General features: G+C 46.0%; 1 protein-coding gene across 9 annotated transcripts in view; it reads right to left on the bottom strand.

Moving 5' to 3' along the window:
- Window positions 1-17,218, bottom strand: part of USP54 (ubiquitin specific peptidase 54) — a 125,460-nt gene extending 108,242 nt beyond the window's left edge. For 2 of the 9 annotated variants that reach the window (XM_044298924.1, XM_044298925.1), the window contains exon 1: window positions 17,012-17,218. The gene's annotated coding sequence lies outside the window, so the exon portion shown is untranslated. Of the gene's footprint in view, window positions 1-5,629; window positions 5,651-16,984 lie in introns of those variants that run through there. The other 7 variants (XM_044298920.1, XM_044298919.1, XM_044298916.1 and 4 more) reach the window with 5 other exon arrangements.
- Window positions 17,219-23,295: the final 6,077 nt, after the last annotated feature.

Here is a 23,295-nt window from a genome sequence, read left to right as displayed (position 1 = left end):
ATTTAGTCATTCATCCCCCTTTCTGCCACAGTGAATGATCTGAGAAAGTCAAGGAAAATTGTTTGATATTCATAGAGGCAAGGGAACATCACACATTTTTTGTGAAAAATTACATAGAATACTCATATATAGGCCATTACTACGCAAGAATAAAAAATTGACAGCCGTGTTCCTTTAAATGTCAGCGTTCCTGTTTTAGTAAATATCTGTATTCTGAGTCATCCTTTCTGAACACTGAAGTGTCCTTGCCCTGTTATTCTTGAAAATGTATTAAATTGACAACTGGGTGCAACTATTCCCTTGGCGACACATCTGGTTTAGGGCTCCAGCACACAAACGTATATTTTTTCTGCATCCGATTGACATTGTGCAGGTTAGATGCACACCCGTTCAGTCAGATGCGTCCGTATGGCTGTATCTATGCACCCACAAAAAAACAGAACATGTCAGTATAATGGACAAGAATAGGACAGGTCTATAGAGGCCAGGACGTTCTGTTCCCCAAAATGCGGACCGCACATGGCCGGTATCTGTGCTTTGCAGACTGTAAAAACTCGAAAGGGTCGTGTGCATAAGCCCTTAGCCTACGTTCACACTAGTGTTGCGAATCCGATAGCCTGATAGGACAGGCTGTTACAGCATAAATGTCAGCTGTATACTGGATTGAAAAAAATTAAATAAAAAGTTGCATACAGCGGTATTTATCCGGCCAAAACCCAGCATTTATGCCGGAAAAGCAGCCGGATCACCGCCAGATCTCATTATAGTCAATGGGGATCAGACAGTACATTGCAGTATCAGTCAATGCTGGATACGGGGAATTTCAGCAGCCTGATCCTCAGGGGCCTTACAACTTGTTGTCAGAAGACGATTGTTATCAATTCATTCATTCCTTTGGAATAAGGGCTGTTTCACACGAGCGGATGCCGTGCGTGACGTCCACTCCGTGAATGACAGCCAAGACCTGATGCGGACAGCAGAAGCACGGAGCATTAACATGATTGATAATGCTCCATTCCTCTCTGTGACCTCTTTACTACGAAATCACAATGACAACTTTATCTCACTGTGATTTCGTAGTAAAGAGGTCACAGAGAGGCACGGAGCATTATCAGTCATGTTAATGCTCCGTGCTTCTGCAGTCCGCATCGGGTCTTGGCTGTCATTCACGGAGCGGATGTCACGCATGGCATCCGCTCGTGTGAAACAGTCCTAAAATAGATATGTTCCAGATTCCGGAATTGTTATTTTATGGTGAATACAAGTATTTCTTAAGACAGCTTTATCAGAGGAACTGAAGGCTTTCTTCAACTATAAACAAAACACTAAATTACACCTAGTAATTCCATCCGCAAAGCTTGGAATTCCATCAATAAATTAATAGCCGGGGGCACGCAAGAGCAATTGGCTGCTGAGGGTGCCCATGCACCTTCAATAGCTGTACCAGCTAGCAGCAACAGTCCTGCCGAAAACAATATGGGGCCTCTACATAAAGGCCTCATGCACACACATCTTCTTTCCATGTCCGTTCCGTGTCCGTTTCCGTATATCCGTTCTGCAAAAGGATAGAACATGTCCTATTATTGTTCGCATTACGGACAAGAATAGGACTGTTCCATTAGGGGCCACCTGTTCCATTCCGCAAAATTCTGAATGCACACGGACAACATCCATATTTTTCGGACAGCAAAATACATACAGTCTTGTGCATGAGCCCTAACTTTGGGGCTTCCTGCCACCAGCCATGTAGCTCCTATGCTGGCGTAGTTTACGGCCAATTTCCACGCCATAAACTGACGTGGAAAATGAAGAATGAGAAAAGCCAGCTGACCCGCCCACGCCCCCTTTTCTCCATCAGTTCGCAAAAGTGGCGTGAGCAGGGTAAAGTCACAGATTTTGTTGAAAAACACCTTTGTGACAAAATCTGTGACCCATGTCAAAAAGTGGCGTATAACACATAATAAATGACCTTAAAAGGGGTGGTCCAACTCCACAGAATTTTTACTGAGGGAGAATGTTTAAATAAAAGAAAAAGAAATGTACTCAGCTACTAAACAACGCTCTGTTCCAGAGGCATGGCTTCCATCTTTGCTCCCTTGCAGGCTGAAAGTGTGACGCCCCATTCATGGTCACATGCACGCTGCAGCCATTCATTGGTCTCAGTGGTGACTGCAGAGATTCAGTGGTCAGTCACCACTTCAGGGCACATCACATTTAAAGGGGTTGTCCGAGTTATTTTTGTATTCTATGTTTCTAACTAGGCAAATGTAACAGCTTTTCAATTCACTCACTTTATCGCTAGTGGCTGGTTTCTCAGATTTCACTGAGGGTCACATGACCTGTGATGTCAGCTTCTCTCCCTGCTCTGATAATGTTGGTGCACAAGCCTGAGAGATCTGTACAGGAGTCACTGTGCTGGCCACGCCCCCCCCCTCACTGCCGGCTGCTGCCTATTGCTCTCTCCCAGGATTCTTAACCCCTTCAGCTGCACAGACTCAGGGCTGAAGTGTTTACGGTGCAGCTGCAGGCAGTGAGGAGACAAATGCTGGGCACAGGAGCTGAAAGAGAAGTTCTGCAGAGCATTGCAAGGGGGAAGATCCTGTGGGTATTAGTGTCATTGTACAGCTGGGATGTATAGTTCTACACATACAACATGCTGCAGAGTCTCCCAGCAGACAGACTTGTCAATCAGGGCAGTACTTGTATTCACCCCCTTAGCAGAGCAGGGGGAGGGGCAGAGATTGTTGTTATTGCAGGTAAACAAAAGGCCAAAAGAGAACCAGGGAAATGAGAAAATATATATTTTTGGGCCTAAAACTTGTTTAGCTTAGTTATATATATCGCTGACCATCAGATTTACACTGAATGGCTGCACTGGTGCACATGACCACAGACAAGATCCGGAAAAAGCGGAGCTATGAGACACTGGAACAGAGCAGTGTTCAGTAGGTCAGTGCATTTTTTTCCCCATTTAAACACTCCTCCAGGCCTCATTAAAATTTGCTTCTAGGTCAGACAATCCCTTTAATCCCCTAAAGCTAGCCAAAGACAAGAGCAACTAGCTCCAAGCTGAACAGTAAAGAACACACAATAAAAAAAAAAAAAATATCTAGATGTTAATCATTATTATAAAATAAATATTTTGGAAATAGCAACTTCATGCATAATACTAAGTTATGAAATATTCACAGCGGATCCGTAAAATACAGATGCAGTTTGTGTGCCACCTGCATTTTTTATATTATTTTTTTTGGGTGGAATCATTGACTTCAAATGGTCTGTGGTCCACATTTTGCGGATATATTTATATCCTTTTGTGGACAGAACAGGTCCTATACTTAGCAGCAAAATGCAGGCCACCGACCAATCGAAGTCATTGGGTCAACACGGACTGTATCCGTGTTTTGTGGATCTGCGAGTTGCGGACAGCAAAACCAATATGGTTGCGTACTTATTAGTCTAAAGGCCTTAGTCTAAGGCCACATGCACACAACCGAATGTGTTTTGCGGTCCGCAAAAAAAAAAAAAAACTGATGACATCTGTATGCCATCCGTTTTTCTTTGTGGATCCATTGTAACAATGCCTAAAACAGACAAGAATAGGGCATGTTCTATTTTTTTTGCGGTGCTACAGAACGGACATACTAATGTGGACAGCACACAGTGCATGTTTGAAATTTTCACCCGTCAGTCAGATAAACAATCTTTTGCGCACGGTCAACCAATCCCCAAAACAATTGTTCATCCTTTGCCCAGTGTCATTGAACAGTTTAAGGCTACTTTCATACTTGCGTTCGGGGCTCCGCTTGTGAGTTCCGTTCAAAGGCTCTCACAAGCGGCCCCGAACGCATCCGTCCAGCCCTAATGCATTCTGAGTGGATGCGGATCCGCTCAGAATGCATCAGTCTGGCAGCGTTTGGCCTCCGCTCAGCAGGCGGACACCTGAACGCTGCTTGCAGCGTTCGGATGTCCGCCTGGCCGTGCGGAGGCAAACGGATCCAATGCAAGTCAATGGGGACGGATCCGTTTGAATTTGACACTATATGGCTCATTTTTCAAATGGATCCGTCCCCCATTGACTTTCAATGTAAAGTCTGGACGGATCCGTCTGAAGCTACTTTCACACTTAGAATTTTTTCAACAATATAATGCAGACGGATCCGTTCTGAATGGATCCCATCGTCTGCATTATATGAGCGGATCCGCTCTGAACGCAAGTGTGAAAGTAGCCTAAAGTATTCTACTTCACACGACCGTATTTTCAGTCTGCATCCTATGCGCATTTTTTTGTGGATTGGATGTGAACAACACACCTGTCCACATCCATATGTCCGTTCTGCGGCCTATAAAAAAATAAAAATAAAATTAATAATAATAAAAAAATAAAAATAATAGAACATGCCCAACTCTTGTCCGTTTTGAGGACAAGAATAGGCATTTCTAACAAAAGGACCTTCTAATCTGCAAAATATGGAAGGCACACTGCCAGTATCTGTTTTTCAGACCACAAAACAGATACGGTCATGCGAATGCCCGCTACCAGCCAATATGGATAAAAGTGGGTATGGCTGAGTCGGTGGAACAATCATCTGTTTAAGATTAGCTCAACCAACTGTACTGTATAGCCACTTGTACCTTTGCCTGTGCTACAGCAAGATATCCGGCAGCAAGCATTTGTACTGTGACAGTTTATGAGACGAGTCCCAGGCGACGCTCATCACATTGCCTTTATTGATTGCTTCAACTGAAACAGAACTCAACGATCAATAATGACCATAACCGCATGAGAGAACCAGACCGCATCCATGGTTTACATAACGTGGGGTTATACTTCAGACAAGCCTTTCTCCGTCAGGAGCATACACATGTCACTCTACAAATGGCGATTAAAAAATATACACACATTACACACACATATATATTACACACACACACACACACACACACACACACTTGGATACATTTCCTATCAAAAGAAAAACACAACTAGGCGTCTATCCACACAAAGTTTTCCCGGATTGGCTGTATCCAAGTTGGCGGAGCAAATCAAAGGCAGTACATTAGCATATCACAGCTGAAGCAACATCTTTGTTTTCATGACAACTTACGACCATTCCCAAATCTCTGCGCTCTGATTGGTTGGGGCGGCTTCCTGATTCGCCATAAAGAATATTCTGCTAGGGGAAAGCAGGCTAAATAAAGACAGCTTCAGAGCGAGGTGCTCCGGCCCAGGACTGCAGTCCCCGAGGCTGAAGCCACTGACAGCTATGCTAATGAGAACGCTGATATCTCATGAGCTGACAGACACACAAACCAGCCCCTCCGCACTGCCAGCAATGAGAGGAGACGTGATTACACCTGTTCCTTTGATTTTCTGCTACAGCTTAGCGTGCAAATTTTTTTTTATAAAAAATAGAAAATCGCACACATCTGCAATTCTGCAATATATACACACATATATACAGTATATTACACTACAAGTCAAAACACACACAATATCTAAAAATATACAGGATATCTGTCCGAATTGATGCTCCCTTTTCTGATCGAGAAGACAGTGCAGCTTCCTCCATGGGAACCTCTATTCAAAGCATTTATCAGCATTACACCAAGCAATCGCCGTTATTACCTAAAATAGACCGCCAATACAAGGCATCCTCGTCTTCCCTCCCTCCTCTCGTATTAACCATCGCCATTCCCATCAGCAATGGCTTAGCCCCACGAGGCTGTTTTCATCCATGCAGCCAGCTGAAGTTATCAGACAAAGTGCCGCCTTTTCCTTTGCAGTAAGTGGGTCAACAAACGGGAATATTGGAGAGGGCCTAGGATCACGTGACGGCATCGCACGGCCCTCTGCACAGCATGCTCTACCAGCCAGATCTGCATAAATTCACAACACAGTTTACATGGACGGGATTTTATTTTTGTGCCAGTGGACAGATCGGTAATATAATCACAGAATTATTTTGAATTGTCCTTAACTGTGCATGGCACCAAGTAGATAATATACACTGCAGTCGCCAAATATATCGTTTTTCACCCGAGGCTTCATGCACGCGGCCGTGTCCCTATTTCGATCCACAATTGACAGATACCTTTGTTGATTCTGTACTTAACTCACTCCCATCAATAGAAAAGGTTATTCTTGTCCGCAATACAAGAGTAAGACATGTTCTATAATTTATGGAATGCAAAAACGTGTCCGCAAAAACACTGCGCAATGTCTGCGGAAAACGTGGACAGCACAGAAGTGAAAAAGTCATATGCATGAATCCCAATGGTGAGGTGACATTAGAGGACCTTCACATGACGGCTTATACAGCAAAATTTTGACACAAGACAGCAGCACCAAAATTTCGTGAAAACCCGCCAGCGGGCGCATCCTTACTTCCTCCCGTTCATTATAATGGGAGGTGGTGCTGAACATCGTTGAGCTTTGGCTTAAAGCCACGGCCGAGCCAAGAAGGGACATTTCCCTATAAGCTGCCACGCCTGGCAGGCAGAAAGGATGTGGCCGCCGGTGGGTTTTTGGTGCGGCTGTCCACTCCAAAATTCCCATGCCAAAGTCGTCAAGTGAACTTCCCCTTACATTTGTCAAGCTATTCATGCAGAAAGAATTGGCTCACATGACCGCATCTCCCGAACAGGAGGCTCCTTTGACTTGATTGAACTCCCCAGTGAGATCCGATCTGACTATTGGTCTATAGTACAGATGATGTCGTACAGTACAACAGACCTGCAGTCAGGAGGCCCTCGCTGCATCTTAAAGTGGCAGTTTTCTGTGCCATTCTCATGTAAATGTTTAAAAAGTGGCAGGGCTCAAAGTCCGAGTCCTCCTTGCCCCAACCACACAGTGATTGGCATCTCTTTCTGCACACAAACTAAAGCTGGCCATACACAATAGATAGGAGATGCTTGAACAGCAGTTGAACAAACATCTGGTGAAGGATCTGCCAGCAGACATGACCATACAAATGTTAGTCAATATTGGTCGTTACAGTCGATCAGACTGCCCATACACGTTCAACGAAGTCGGGCGATGGACTAAAGATCTTTCTGGGAACGTTCTTCCATCCGGCTATAAAACTAAACTATTCAACGCGGCCAACTCCTTTTCAGACAATGACACTCTGTCATCGGCCAGCTAAAACATTCGTTTGTGGTTACATTTCCCCCCAATGAAACATCATTTTGGTTCAGATCATCTATTTTGATCAACTTTAGACTAATGTGTATGGCCACCTTTAGACCTAATTCACGTTAGCGTTTTGGTCAGTGATTTCTATCAGTGACTGGAGCTTACATAGAGATAAGGTTTAGGGTTCATTCACATGACCAGATCCGTTTTTGGAGGTCCGCATAACACAGATACCGTGTGCATTCTGCGGATCAGATTGTCTTTCTCCTGTGTAAAAATGCCTATTCTTGTCTGCAATTACGGACAAGAATAGGACATGTTCTATCCACGGAACGGAAGTACGTATGTGGACAGCACACAGTGTGCTATCCGCATCTTTTATGGCCCCATTGAAATGAGGGGGGGGGGGGGGGGGGGTCTTCATACGTTCCGCAATGCAGACAGAAATATACGGTCATATCTGTTCTGTGCTTTTCACCCGCTCCTGGTTTTGGCTCACAATCACTTATGGAAAATCTCTGAACAAAACAATGACGTATGGAAGAGACCTCATACAGGAAAAGCTGTGGGGTGGAGTGAAACGGGACTCATGGGGGGAGGGAGGGGAGATGATTAGCCATGAGGGTAATATTTGAAGTCAGGTTTGCTTAAGCCTGTGTGCCGGTGTAATCTGCACCAAATTTATCAAATGTCACACGTCATTTGTAAAATTAGGCGCATCTTTGATCCGCACACTTTTGTCTAGAGATGCTACTCAGGTTTTTCTGTACTCCACACCCCAACCGAAGGGCGTTTGCCACCTCTTAGGCCTGTATTACACCAACAGATTATATGACAGACATTGGTCAGATGGCCGTTTACACACACAGATCTGTTATTATACACGCCAACCATTGGACTGATTGGCCAGGAATTGGTCAGATAATCTGTTGGTGTACTACAGTCCTTAGGCCTAATTCACACTTCAGTTATTTGGTCAGTGATTGTGAGACAAAACCAGGCACAGGTCAAAAACACAGGTGTAAATCTTTCCATTTTACCTTATCTATGTGCAGGCTCCACTCTTTGGCTCACAAGCTCAAATTCAAGATAACTGACCAAATCACTGAAGTGTGACCCAGGGCTTAAAGGGGTTGTCCGGGTTCAGAGCTGAACCCGGACATACCCATAATTTCACCCAGGCAGCCCCCCTGATGTTAGCATCAAAGTATCTCATGCTCCAATGCGATCCCTTGCCCTTTGCTAGATCGCGCAGGGCACGGGCTCTTTTGTTTACAATAACACACTGCCGGGTGGAAGCTTCCGTCCGGCAGTGTGTTCGGTGACGTTGCCGGCTCTGATGGGCGTGCTTTACAGGCTAGGGCTGCGCTAAAGTGACGTCACCGGGCTTCCTGGCAGCCCCATGGAGAGCCCGATACGTCACCGGAACTCCAGAAAAGGCCTTAGCCCTGGGCAAAGGAGAGCATCGGAGTATGAACTGCTCCGATGATCAAGTCAGGGGGGCTGCCTGGGTGAAAATGGAGGTATGTCCGTGTTCAGATCTGAACCCGGACAACTCCTTTAAAAATGTTGCAGTGCCAAGCATGGAACTAAACTAATTACCATAGCTAACCAAACCTACTTTTCCACCCATTTCAAAACCGGAGAGAGTGATGTATGGATACAAAAAAGGTCACCAAATTTTTGCTCAAGTTCAAAAAATTGTGCGTGTTGCACTTAGCAGCAGCAACAGTCAAATTATTTTGCCAGGGAAGTCACAGAGCCAGACATAACTCCTGCAGCAGTCACTGCAGTGGAAATGTAGTACTGCACTGCGGCCAAGGGTAGTACTGCACTGCGGCCACACAACCGCATTCTCAGTCCACGGCCAAAGGTAGTACTGCACTGCGGCCACACAACCGCATTCTCAGTCCACGGCCAAAGGTAGTACTGCACTGCGGCCACACAACCGTATTCTCAGTCCACGGCCAAAGGTAGTACTGCACTGCGGCCACACAACCGTATTCTCAGTCCACGGCCAAAGGTAGTACTGCACTGCGGCCACACAACCGTATTCTCAGTCCACGGCCAAAGGTAGTACTGCACTGCGGCCACACAACCGTATTCTCAGTCTACGGCCAAAGGTAGTACTGCACTGCGGCCACACAACCGTATTCTCAGTCTACGGCCAAAGGTAGTACTGCACTGCGGCCACACAACCGTATTCTCAGTCTACGGCCAAAGGTAGTACTGCACTGCGGCCACACAACCGTATTCTCAGTCTACGGCCAAAGGTAGTACTGCACTGCGGCCACACAACCGTATTCTCAGTCTACGGCCAAAGGTAGTACTGCACTGCGGCCACACAAACGTATTCTCAGTCCTGATCCAATCTTCATTTTTTGCAGAATGGATGCAGACCTAATAATTTCAATGGGACTGCAAAAAAATGCAGACAGCACACATTTATAAAAAAAATAAAAATAAAAAGGATGCAAAATGTAAAACGACCAGTATCTGTGTAAGGGCTCATGCACACGACAGTATTTTGCGTTCAGTATACTGGACGTTTTTTGAGCTCAGTATACGGAACATATACTGAACCATTCATTTCAATGGTTCAGCAAAAAATACTGAAGTGTCTCAGTGCGCATTCCGTTTCAGTATTTCAGTGCCGTGAAAAGATAGAACATGTCCTATACTTGTCCGCAAATCACGGTGCTTGGCTCCATTCAAGTCAATGGGTCCGCAAAAAAAACGGAACACATACGGAAATGCATCCGTATGTCTTCCGTTTCCGTTCCGTTTTTTCCTGAACCATCTATTGAAAATGTTATGCCCAGCCCAATTTTTTCTATGTAATTACTGTATACTGTATATGGCATACGGAAAAACGGAACGGAAAAACGGAAAGGAAACGGAAACAAAAAACGGAACAACGGATCCGTAAAAAACGGACCGCAAAACACTGAAAAAGCAATACTGTCGTGTGCATGAGGCCTTAAGCGGACTGCAAAATGGATACAGTTGTGTGAATGCCCCGGGTGTATTGCGGATCCGCAATGCACTACGGACGTGTGAATGGAGCCTTAGACAGTAGGCCCATGGTCAGGCTGCAACTCATAGCATCATACATCACTATGGTGCAGCGAGTTTAGCTCATATGAGTCGCGGTCGGTTTGGGAAATTCGTCTCTGTCACACGGACCATGTTTCATAGACCAGACACAATCATAAAAAGCAGCTTAATGCCCCTCCTAGTGCGCCAATTTTATCACAGAAACTTGTGGCAGCTCCCGTCCATCTTGCATTTTGGCGGGGCGTTAATTGTGCAGCTGCTCCCCTGCTTGGACTCACATGAAAAGCGCTGTAAACAGGGTCTACTATTTAACAGAAAAAAAAAGACATTGTCAGTGGAGGTTTAGCCCTGTTAGGCTTCATGCACACGACTGTTGTTGTGTTCCGTTCCGCAAAACGGGGTTCCGTTGTTCCGTGATCCGTTTCAGTGTGTCTTCCTTTATTTTTGGAGGATCTCCAGACATGAAGGAAAGTAAAAAAAAATCTAAGTCAAGTTTGCCATGCAAATGATAGGAAAAAAACGGACGCGGATGACAATCTTGTGTGCCTCCGCGTTTTTTTCACGGTCCCATTGACTTGAATGGGTCCGCGAACCGTTTTCCGTGAAAAAAAATAGGACAGGTTACATTTTTTTGACTGACTGAAACCACGCATCACGGACGCGGATGACAAGCGGTGCATTAGCCGAGTTTTCAGCGAACCCATTAAAAGTCAATGGGTCCACAGTAAATCACGAAAAATGGAACAACGGACACGGAATGAAACAATGGTCGTGTGCATGAGGCCTCAGGCTGGTGTGAGCGAGCATACTTTTTTTTTGTATACGCCTGATACCCTTTTCCGTACAGAGGAACACAGTAAACACCCATCTACCGCACCTTATGTTTTTTTACAAAGGAGATATTTAGCGATTTTGTCATAAACAGCAGAAAATCCGCCAGTGTAAACAGGTTTCCCATCTTAGGGGGGCTTTGGCTGGGAGGCAGCTTGCTGCAGCAGAAACTTCACCTACTGTACTTGTCCTCGTCGGAATGGAAACCAAGCAAGACTGTCCTGCCAAAATGGAATGAGTTGTGAAGAGAAAGAACCGGTTTTTCTTGGAGACTGACAAATGGGCGCTTGTTTTCCTTTATTTTTACTTCTTCATTTCTCAGTGTAACGTGCCTTTAAGATGTTGATCATCTTCTATTTTTATATCTTGACTACGTAAACCAACTATGAAAAAACATATTTTCCATTCACCCATGCCAGATAAAATAGTCTGTAGGCTGGCGCTTATGAGAATGTGGTTAGACATAAATCCTATAGGCACACGCATAAGTGAAATCACATTTCCATCTGGATACACCTACACACCATCTACACGGTGCACCTCCAAAACCTTGTTTATCACTGGATGCCAACCAGGGAATTTTTCCAATACTAGGAACAAAAGGTTCTGCCAGGTAATGTACTGATTGGGTAAACTGCTGTCTTAGGGCTCATGCTGCGGACCACAAATTGCGGTCCGCAATGCACGAACACCGACTGTGTGCCCACCGACTGCAGACGTGGACCCATTCACTTGAATGGGGTCTGCGATCCACATCCAACAGGCCGCACCTCAAGAAAGTAGTGCATGCACCACTTTTTTGTGGTGCGGAGGTATAGACAGAAAACCCACAGAAGCACAATGTGGTGCTTCCCTGGGCTTCCGATCCATGCCTCCCTTCCGCACCACATCATCAGCCTTGCGCACCCATTCAACTAAATGGGTCGGCATCCGTGATATGGTGCACACACAGCCAGTGCCCGTATATTGCGAACCCACGACCTTAGGTGTGAGCCCTTAAGAAGTTACTTGAAATGTACTCAGAATTTCTTATTTAGATCGGATGTGGGTGCAGTGGCCACACTTTCTTCACAAAGTACCCCCGAGCATCCCTCTGCTTTGGCAGGGTCAGTACAACGCTGTGTCCATATTTCGGTCTGCAAACCTGGCACCCACAAAATGCGGATACCTTCCATATGCATTCTGCATTTTTCTCACTCCCATCCACGGAAGTGACTATTCTCAACTTCTATACACAGAAGAATAAGACATGTTGTATCATCTGTGTAGTGGACAAACAGATCCACTAAAATATGTATGTGTGAACGGCCCCACAGAAATTAAAGGGTCAATTTGCCATCCAGAAAAAATGTGGATTACACACGGATGAGAAATACGGTCATGTGCATGAGGCCTAAACCTGTGGGGATTTGTACCAGGCCGGTACCTAAGCTGCAGGTGGAAAAGAGAGAATATGAACTAAAGCTGACTATATTCAGCCATCTCTCCTAACCCCCCAACTCATAGTAGAGTACAACAACCATCATGCACGCAACTGAGGTATGTTCAGTTACCAGATCTGTCATCCGACCGAGACGACCGACAGACCCCACTGACTTATAATGACATCTATCAAATTCCAGTGCACTATCCATTTTGAAAAAAATTAATAAAAATCCTAACTTTTTCCTAACAAAGATGATGGAATCTACAATGAAGAAGCTTACTTCTAGGCTTCCATGACCCCCAAACGTCCTGTAAAACCGCCCCAATAAACCCATGAGTCAGCCCTTACCCACGCCCCTGGCAGCCTGCACCAAGCCCTTTTACTGAACCATGAGGCACACAAAAGTAGCTCCAAAAGACTGTTAATCAAGACGAGTCATATGTGAACTGTGTTCTGTAGGGATAACCCCATCAATAATATGTATAGTGGCGGTCTCTAACCTGTCCGCTACAACCCCCAGCATGGTCTAACAGCTTCCGGGGTGTCATCAGTTGGAGACCACTGATACATAGTGACAAAGCAAAGAATGTCAGAACACTGAGGATGGTCGGACACATTAGGCCTCGTATACGTAAAATATGTATATGCGTTTTGCGGAAATATCCTATATTTTTTTGGAATGGACACAAAGATGCGGAAAGCAGACAAATGATCAATGTGCTTTCTGCTTCCGGATGTCTGTTCTGAAAAAAAAAAAAAGACAGAACATGTCCTATACTTGTCCACAAAATGCAAACCACAGACCCACTGAAGTCAATGGGTCGGCAAATAATGGGCATGCAACACGGACGGCATCTGTATTTTGCGGATCGGCGATTTTAAGAGCGCAAATTGGATACGGTCATGTGCATGGGGCCTTAGAGGAACCCCCGCAAATTGACCGGGACTGCCCAGACATCTAATGTGAAGGGGTGTCTACTCTTCCCCAACAGCAGATGGCAGTGGAAACAATGGTTGGGTATGTTCAACATGCCCGTTCCTTTTGTTCCCAAGGGAGATAAGCTGCAGACAGAAGTGTTTGGCAGCAGTTAATTATCCCCAATGAGAAAATATGACAAGCATGCATGTGTAGTGTACGGCAGCATATGGGGGAGGGCATATCAGCTATGGGGTATGGTTATCTTTAGCTCACTGATTCATACAATTCAACATACCTGGGTACGTGAAAGTATTTTGGAGAAGACATATCACATTGCCTTCCTATACAAGAGGCTACAATGGCTCCCTGTTAAAATAAAACTCATCTGCGTCTTCTGGATCTTTTTCATGTGTGTTTAGTCTGGAAGATAAATTTACCTTATTAGAACATATGGTAACTTTTAATGGTTGGAATCCAGTTTTGGAATCTGAATTGTTCATCTGTTTCTTAGAATTTCATTCTATCGTTAACACACAAAAAGATTAAAAAAATAAAAAAAAATAAAAAACTGAGAAAAATACCACAGAACACTTCCATACTGGGGTCCACCACGTTGGGTGATCATCTGGAGAAGCTGAAGACATCTGCTGCAACATAAGCATTGACACACAGACATACACTGACATAAACGTCGAAAGCTAAACTAAACCCAAGTATCACCGCTGCCAAAACTGACAAATGTTTTGTGGCTTATTATTAGGGCTAGAAGAGAGACATGCATTTTACAGGAGAAAGAACTGAAAGCCAATTACGGATTAAAGCAAATTTCCCTCGAAAAATCAGATTACAATTTTTATGTTATGTTCCCGAGTTGCCTTATTCACTTTAGAAAATAAGTTTTAACTGTTTCTACTGGACCTGGTTGTCACCTAGTTTTCACAGAGCAGGGTACACAGGGATGTATCCCAGCTATCAGATCTCTAAAGCCTCATGCGTTTTGTTTCTATGGGATGTCATCCATATGCTCTCCGCATCCGTGAAATTATATGCATTCCGCAAAGTATAGAACATGTCCTACTCTGGTCCATTTTGCGGGCATTTCTATGGATGGGAGCGAGACAATTGCAGAATGCACACGGCCGGTATCCGTTTTTTGGCACTTGGACAGCTGAGCGACAGGCCTTACAGAAACTGGCAATTATGCCACCAAGCATTCCCAGAAACCGATTCACTCAGTTTTACATCCTGACAGAACAGATTATACCGGTTTACCATGAATGGCATCGATAGATGACCCATCCCCAAGCATCCACACAGCGGCTGTCTTTAGCCCTGGGTAAAGCTGGCCATACACAACTGATAGATGTTGGCCAAACCCACCAATATCAACAGAAGTGGACGACCATCTAAATATGGTGGCCTCTCAATGGCAGGAGGGGGATAAGGAAGGGCAGGTTGATTTCAACCTCTAGATCCTTTTGATCTTAGGGAGATAAGCTACCACTTCCGTTGTCAGTCAATGGCCTTTAACCCTCTGCCTGTTCAGGACACATTTATGCTCGGTCAGCGTGCAGGTGCACAGAGAAGTTGTGAGAGATAGTGTGCGGCTTTCGTAGTCTGAAGAGTAACAATTCTTGTAATATAATGCCCTCCATAAAAAGGTGATGTCATCTGTCATGCCATGTAAATAGTGAAACTTCCTCATATTGAAGTCAATGTGTCACAGCAGAGAGTATGTCTCCAGCTAGTGAACGCCATGTATCAAGAATGGTCACCTTATGTGGACCACAATATATGCTTGTCTATTGAATGTAAATACCATCAAACACAGCAGGACTATAGTCTGCATCTAGCCCAGGTATCAGGCTGGGTTCAAGGGTGTTCATCACCATCTAAAGCCATACTCCATTATCTGCATCTTCCCCAAACCTTCTTAGTAATCCAGGAGCTGGTTCTGTGACCCTCACTAGTTACTGGCCGGAGGGGACCACAGGGTATAGTTACTAGCAGAAAGCGACCACCAAGGAGGAGGGGACCACAGGTTGTATAGTTACTGGCCAAAAGCTCCCACCAAGATGAGGGGACCGCAGGGTGTAGTTACTGGCAGAAAGTGACCACCAAGAGGAGGGGACCACGGTTTATAATTAATGTCCGAAAGTGACCACCAAGAGGAGGGGACCACGGTTTATAATTAATGTCCGAAAGTGACCACCAAGAGGAGGGGACCACAGTGTATAATTCATGTCCGAAAGTGACCACCAAGGAGGGAACCACAGTGTATAATTAATGTCCGAAAGTGACCACCAAGGAGGGAACCACAGTGTATAATTAATGTCTGAAAGTGACCACCAAGAGGAGGGGACCACAGTGTATAGTTACTGGCCAAAAGTGACCACCAAGAGGAGGGGACCACAGTGTATAGTTACTGGCCAAAAGTGACCACCAAGGAGGGAACCACAGTGTATAATTACTGTCCGAAAGTGACCACCAAGGAGGGAACCACAGGGTATAGTTACTGGCCAAAAGTGACCACCAAGGAGGGAACCACAGTGTATAATTACTGTCCGAAAGTGACGACCAAGGAGGGAACCACAGGGTATAGTTACTGGCCAAAAGTGACCACCAAGGAGGGAACCACAGTGTATAATTACTGTCCGAAAGTGACGACCAAGGAGGGAACCACAGGGTATAGTTACTGGAAAAAAGTGACCACCAAGGAGGGAACCACAGTGTATAATTACTGTCCGAAAGTGACCACCAAGAGGAGGGAACCACAGGGTAGGGTTACTGGCCAAAAGTGACCACCAAGAGGAGGGGACCACTGTGTATACTTAAAGCATATGTGGCACATTCACTTTGGCCTCTAATCCACTGCCCAACTCAGTCATAAACACACTGGCAAAAAATAAATAAAAATGGCCAGAAGGGACAGTACAATAGTAACACAGGTCGTGTAGAAAGGCCAGCTGACAACACCCTGGGGTGCTGAAACGCTCTTCACAACGGTTGTCACCCAGATTTCCCAAAGTCCTGACCGCAAATCTGCCAACATATACAGCAATACAGCCTAGATCCTGGCAGTTTTGCCAGCTGGGGTTCTTGGGATGCTGGGTGACAGGTCATGCCAAGGCGGGTGACTATAATGGCTGTCACTCAACTTTTCTACAGCCCTGAGTGGCATGCAGAGGTCCATTCCAGAGAATATGTAATAGGGACCACGCAGATAGACCTGACTGGGCTGAGGACTTTAATTTTACACTAGAAAATAGGCCACTGTTTCCCCACAGATACAATAACACATCAGTGACCTGCAGCACTACAACCCCCAGCATGCTGGACAGCCACAGGTTGCAGCTTGTGCACAGCAGGGCCTCCAGGGCCTGTCCACGCAGGACTGGCAGAGCTGGCTCTCCTGCCCCAGTAATGTACAGGGCGCCGCTTCTCCTGCCCAGAACCGCCTAGTAACATGGCTATATATATGGCGGTAAGTGGCCGGTGTCGGCGCGCTAGGCCCGGCTGGCAGTGCCAGTGGTTGGCTCCCGAGCACAGCTGTGCGGCCTGCGGTTCTTATATAAGAAGTTGGATAATGCGCACGGAGCGCTGCGTGTGTCACCTTCAGCGGGGACAGGCGGGAACTCACCGTCCGGAGCGGCGCCTCATCCTCCCATCTGGAATGCTGCAATTAGGGAAATCTCCTGCTCTGCCTGTGCTCCCGGGCAGGTCTCGTTACAGAGATGACATCATCCCTTCTTCAGACGTGCACCTGATTGTCAGGATGCGGCCCCTCCTCCCACACACAGGTCATCGTGCTTCTTAAAGGGGCTGCAGCTCGGTGCGAGCGTCCTCTGGTGCCGCAGCTCGGAGTGTGCCTGGAAGTGCGGGGGGCAGAGCGGACACGAGCCCGCGCTGCTGCCTGCCTGCAGGCTTCCTACACAGGACCTGCACGGTCTAGTCACACGTGAGGCAAAGTCAGGGTAAGGAAAGGTCTGAGGGACTTGAGGGTAGGACCACAAGGTGGGGGTCGTAGGGCTTTTGGGACATGGCCAGCCAATTAGGATATAAGCACACAAACGTTAAAATTGGAAAATTTTTGGCAGTTTCCATGGGCAGACGGTCCCCACTGAAATCGATGGGACCGTTTTAAACAGCTGCTTAGACAGGAGCACACTTGTCTAACAGCCATTCAAAACAGGTACCCTAGTTCAATTTTTCCATTTAGGGGTTAAATAAAATCACCTCATCAGCTTGCAAGTGCAGAGGCAGTTGTAAAGGAGCTGCAGAAGGACCGGCGTCATGACGTCACCGTGCACTCCCAGCATGGTCACGCTGAGCGTAGGTCCTTCACAATCAAGAGAGGAGCGACTGAGAGGTGAGTGATTTATTTATTTTATGCTGAAAAAACATTATTACAGTTGGGGACTACTATAGGGACATTATTACTGCTAGGGGCAACTATGGGGGACATTATTACTGCTGGGGACTACTATGGGGGACATTATTACTGTTGGGGACCACTATGGGGACATTATTACTGCTAGGAAGCACTATGGGGACATTATTACTGCTGGGGACCACTATGGGGGACATTATTACTTCTGGGGACTACTATGGGGGACATTATTAATCCTGCAGACTACTATGGGGGACAGTATTACTGTTGGGGACCACTATGGGGACATTATTACTGCTGGGGACCACTATGGGGACATTATTACTGCTGGGGACCACTATGCGGTGCATTATTACTACTAGGGACCACTTCGGGGTACATTATTACTACTAGGGACCACTGTGGGGGACATTATTACTGCTGGTCACTATGGGGACATTATTACTGCTGGGGTCCACTATGGGGGACATGTTTACTGCTGGGGTCCACTATGGGGGACATGTTTACTGCTGGGGACCATTATGGGGGACATTATTACTGTTAGGAACCACTATGGGGGACATTATTACTACTGGGGACCACTATAGGGGACATTATTACTTCTGGGGACCACTATGGGGGACATTATTACTGCTAGGGACCACTATGGGGGACATTATTACTGCTAGGAACCACTATGGGGGACATTATTACTGCTGGGGACCACTATGGGGACATTATTACTGCTGGGGACCACTATGCGGTACATTATTACTACCAGGGGCCACTATGGGGCATTATTACTACTAGGGACCACTATGGGGTACATTATTACTACTAGGGACACTGTGGGGGACATTATTACTGCTGGGGTCCACTATGGGGGACATTTTTAATGATGGGGACCATTAAGGGGGACAATTTTTACAACTAGGGACCACTATGGGGGACATTATTACTACTAGGGACCACTATGGGGGACATTATTACTGCTGGGGTCCACTATGGGGGACATTTTTAATGATGGGGACCATTAAGGGGGACAATTTTTACAACTAGGGACCACTATGGGGGACATTATTACTGCTGGGGTCCACTATGGGGGACATTATTACTACTAGGGACCACCATGGGGGACATTATTACTGCTGGGGACCACTATGGGGGACAGTATTACTGCTGGGGACCACTATGGGGGACATTATTACTGCTAGGGACCACTATGGGGGGCATTATTACTGTTGGGGTCCACTATGGGGGACATTATTACTGTTGGGGTCCACTATGGGGGACATTATTACTGTTGGGGTCCACTATGGGGGACATTATTACTACTAGGCACCACTATGGGGGGCATTATTACTTCTGGGGACCACTATGGGGGACATTACTACTAGGGACCACTATGGGGGACATTATTACTGCTGGGGACCACTATGGGGGACATTATTACTGCTGGGGACCACTATGGGGGACAGTATTACTGCTGGGGACCACTATGGGGGACATTATTACTGCTAGGGACCACTATGGGGGGCATTATTACTGTTGGGGTCCACTATGGGGGACATTATTACTGTTGGGGTCCACTATGGGGGACATTATTACTGTTGGGGTCCACTATGGGGGACATTATTACTACTAGGCACCACTATGGGGGGCATTATTACTTCTGGGGACCACTATGGGGGACATTACTACTAGGGACCACTATGGGGGACATTATTACTGCTGGGGACCACTATGGGGGACATTATTACTGCTGGGGACCACTATGGGGGACATTATGTATACTGCAGGGGTTGGGATTATTTTTTTTTTAAAAGCCAATGAAATTCATCAATTTTTAACGGCCATGGAAAACGGATACAAATGACCATTAAAATGTCTGTTCTGGCATTTTTTTATTTTTTTTATTTTTTTTTACAGCATTGCCCTGATATTTTTATAGTGCTGGTTGTTACAGATGTGGCAATTCCTAATATGTCTATTTTTATTTTCACATTTTTTCCAATAGTAAATGTCTTGATGAGGGGAAAGGGGCCAGCGTATAGAGCAGGGGCCTGGTTGTCAGTTACAGCCTGGTCCCTGCCTCTGATTGAGCGCGCACAGCTTCTGTGCCCTCCTGATCTGCATACATGTAGAGGTCGCACTACATTTATTTCTGGGGGAGTAAAAATTCACAATTTTATGAAGAATATTTTTAGCCAAGGAGGAGCATGAAAGTTGCAATAGTTCAAATTCATAATACATAGGCCTAAATAAAGGGCTTGCTTTGAGTGGCCTAGGCGCAGATCATTTCTCTGACCTAAAGGTGCCAAATTGTGCAACAGGATCTAGGTTCATTCACATTAGTAAATGTGGACCAATGTGTTGGCACTGAACAAACACAAGTCGCTGGAGAACAAAAAAGTGCTCTATTGAGAGGTTATCAGCAGCTCCTACCGATGGTGGTGCCCCCCTCCCCTCCCAGTTTCTGCTACAAAAGCCCAATTGTTAAATCTGTTGTAGTGAAACTGCTCTGCGCTGTGCCATGGAGTGTACGTACAATAGATGCAAACAAGGCACCTTCCTCAGTATTCTACTATTTAGTTCCTGATGGCCCCTTTACACTGCTTGATGGAGCTTTCCTTCCCAACAATCGCCTGCTCGTCAGTGGAGGTGACCTCTGCATTTAGCCTCCACAGTATGGGGAGGAGTGATAGCCAATGTCATCGTTCATCCCCATACGGAATCATTTCTGTTTAGACGGCACGATTTTCTGCCAGCAAACAATGATTTAGGTGACCAAACCAACGATCCTATTTCAAACAGCTGATCGGTGGGTGTGCCGCGAGTCGGACCCCCGCCAATCTGATATTGATGACCTATCCTGAAGGGTCGACACTGCTCTGAGCGGCTTGGCGGTGCACATGTCAGCGGACGGGCATCCCGTTGTATGTAGGTCATCAGTAGTGACTTGATGGAGCTTTCCTTCCCAACAATCGCCTGCTCGTCAGTGGAGGTGACCTCTGCATTTAGCCTCCACAGTATGGGGAGGATTGATAGCCAATGTCATCGCTCATCCCCATACGGAATCATTTCTGTTTAGACGGCACGATTTTCTGCCAGCAAACAATGATTTAGGTGACCAAACCAACGATCCTATTACCCGATGGGTATTCAGCGGCCCCTTTAAACAAGCAGATCATAGTTAACGAACTTTCGTACAAATATAATCTCCCGAATATTGGGCAGTGTAATGGGCCCTTAAATTGGTTATCCAATCTTATAAAATGTCCCCCCAAATGCCGGTGTTCTGTTATATTTCTCTACCTCGTGAGATTTCCCTACCCTCGTCACTTCCGGTCGCACCGGACATGACATGAGGAGGTGTGCCACGCCGCGCAGGCGCACAATTACGGGGTAGGGGAATTTCACAACAGAGTTAGCTGCACACTGGCCCGTAATTTTTCCCTACCCTAACCGCTGGTGAGGCTCCCGGCGCATGTGCAGTGTCGGCCAGTGTCCAGCTAACTCTGCTGTGAAATTTCCCTACCCCGTCGTTGTGCGCCTGCACGGCGCGGCACACCTCCTCACATCATTTCCGGTGCGACCGGAGGTGCGGGGACCAGGAGCGGCGCAGGGAGCCAGGTAAGTATATTCATTGTTAGGGGCCTGGCATATGTGGGTGGGGGGGATTGGATAACCCCTTTAAGTCACAACGGTTCAAGTGGATACAGGTAAATATGCAGCAGATCCACTCGGATACTGCACCAGAAACGTGGTGCTACTTGGTGCAGATTTTCCACAGATCTCATCCTTTCATTGAAAAGGGTGAATTCTGCACCAAAAATCACAAACATATTTAAAATGCTGCAGATTTAAACAGCTGCGAAGCAGGTCAATTTCTTCAATGAATGAAATAGCAAAGTGTGCATGAAGTTTGTCTTATCTCATACACTTTGCTGGTACTGTATTACGCAGCCGTTTTTCCGCACAACTATCTGCGCGGAAAAACTGCACGTAATCCACAACGTCTGCAGGTAGCCTAATTCTTCAATGCTGTCTAAATGTCGTGGCACCTGCTCCTTAGGATTGGTCATATATCTGATTGGTGGGGGTCCAACTCCTAGCACCTATGTTTAAAAATATGGAGCGCTACGACCTTTTCCTAGGCTTGTGTGACACACGGCCTAGGTGCAGCTCAGTCTTATTCAGGTGAAAGGGTCTGAGCTGCAATACCAAGCACAGCCACTATGCAATGGATGTTGCAGTGCTTGGTCAGCTGAGAGGCTTGGTAATCCTCTTCAAACAGCTGATCGGTGGGTGTGCCGCGAGTCGGACCCCCGCCAATCTGATATTGATGACCTATCCTGAAGATGGTGTGTATCCTGAAGGGTCGACACTGCTCTGAGCGGCTTGGCGGTGCACATGTCAGCGGGCAGGCATCTTGTTGTATGTAGGTCATCAGTAGTGACTGGTACTTCGGAACAGAACCCGAGTTCGGTTTCAAATTTTACAGCCGGTTTTCTGAAGTCATTCAATGAAGTCACACGCAACTTCGCGAATAACTAACTTTGGCTCATCAGAACCCATACATTCTAATACTGTACGGAAACTGCTTTCCATACAGTATTAATCTAAAGTTTTGAACGAAGTGACTTCGGCTGTAACATCCGAAACTCGCTTTACTCATCACTAGCCATCAGTATTAGGTTACTTTTACACTTGCAGTAGAGTGATCCGGCAAGCAGTTCCGTCGCCGGAATTGCCTGCAGGATCCAGCAAAACGTATGCCAAATGATGGCATTAGTAAGACTGATCAGTCTTAAAAATGCCTGATCAGTCAGAAAAATGCATTGAAATGCCGGATCCGTCTTTCCGGTGTCATCCGGAAAAACGGATCCAGCATATTTTTTTTTCCACCTTTTTTTTCTGTCTGCGCATGCGCAGACCAGAAGGACGGTATTTTGAATGCCGGATCCGGCACTAATACATTCCTATGGAAAAAAATGCCGGATCCGACATTCAGGCAAGTCTTCAGTTTTATTCGCCGGTGATAAAACCGTAGTACGCTACGGTTTTCTCTTTTGCCTGATCAGTCAAAATGACTGAACTGAAGACATCCTGATGCATCCTTAACGGATTACTCCATTCAGAATGCATGGGGTTATGCCTGATCAGTTCTTTGAGCCCTTTTGACGGAACTCAGTGCCGTAAAAGAAAAACGCTAGTGTGAAAGTACTCTTAGCCATGCAGTAAACCCCTTAATTTTCCCCTTATTTCTCGGTTATATCTGTTTGTGTTAAAGCTGGGTGCCACAGCAATGACTGATATTCCATCTACTGCAATAGAATGGTGCCTGGACTGTACAGTCCTTCCTTTTTTCACTAGATTTCTTTTAATAGTGAAGTAAAAGAACTTTAAATGCTTCCTCCCAAATTCTAGAGCATACAAGTCACATCCTACCGCTTTTACTTGAAACAATGAGAAAATAATGCTGAAACAGGAGACAAGTCATTGCTATTGTCCATGCCTCTGTGTGTCAGTCCATTCATATGTACATTTGTCTT

Source organism: Bufo gargarizans, chromosome 6, assembly GCF_014858855.1.
Source record: "Bufo gargarizans isolate SCDJY-AF-19 chromosome 6, ASM1485885v1, whole genome shotgun sequence".
Taxonomy (NCBI): Eukaryota; Metazoa; Chordata; class Amphibia; order Anura; family Bufonidae; genus Bufo; species Bufo gargarizans.
Note: the sequence above shows the minus strand (reverse complement) of the source record. Positions and strands in the feature narration are given on the sequence as shown.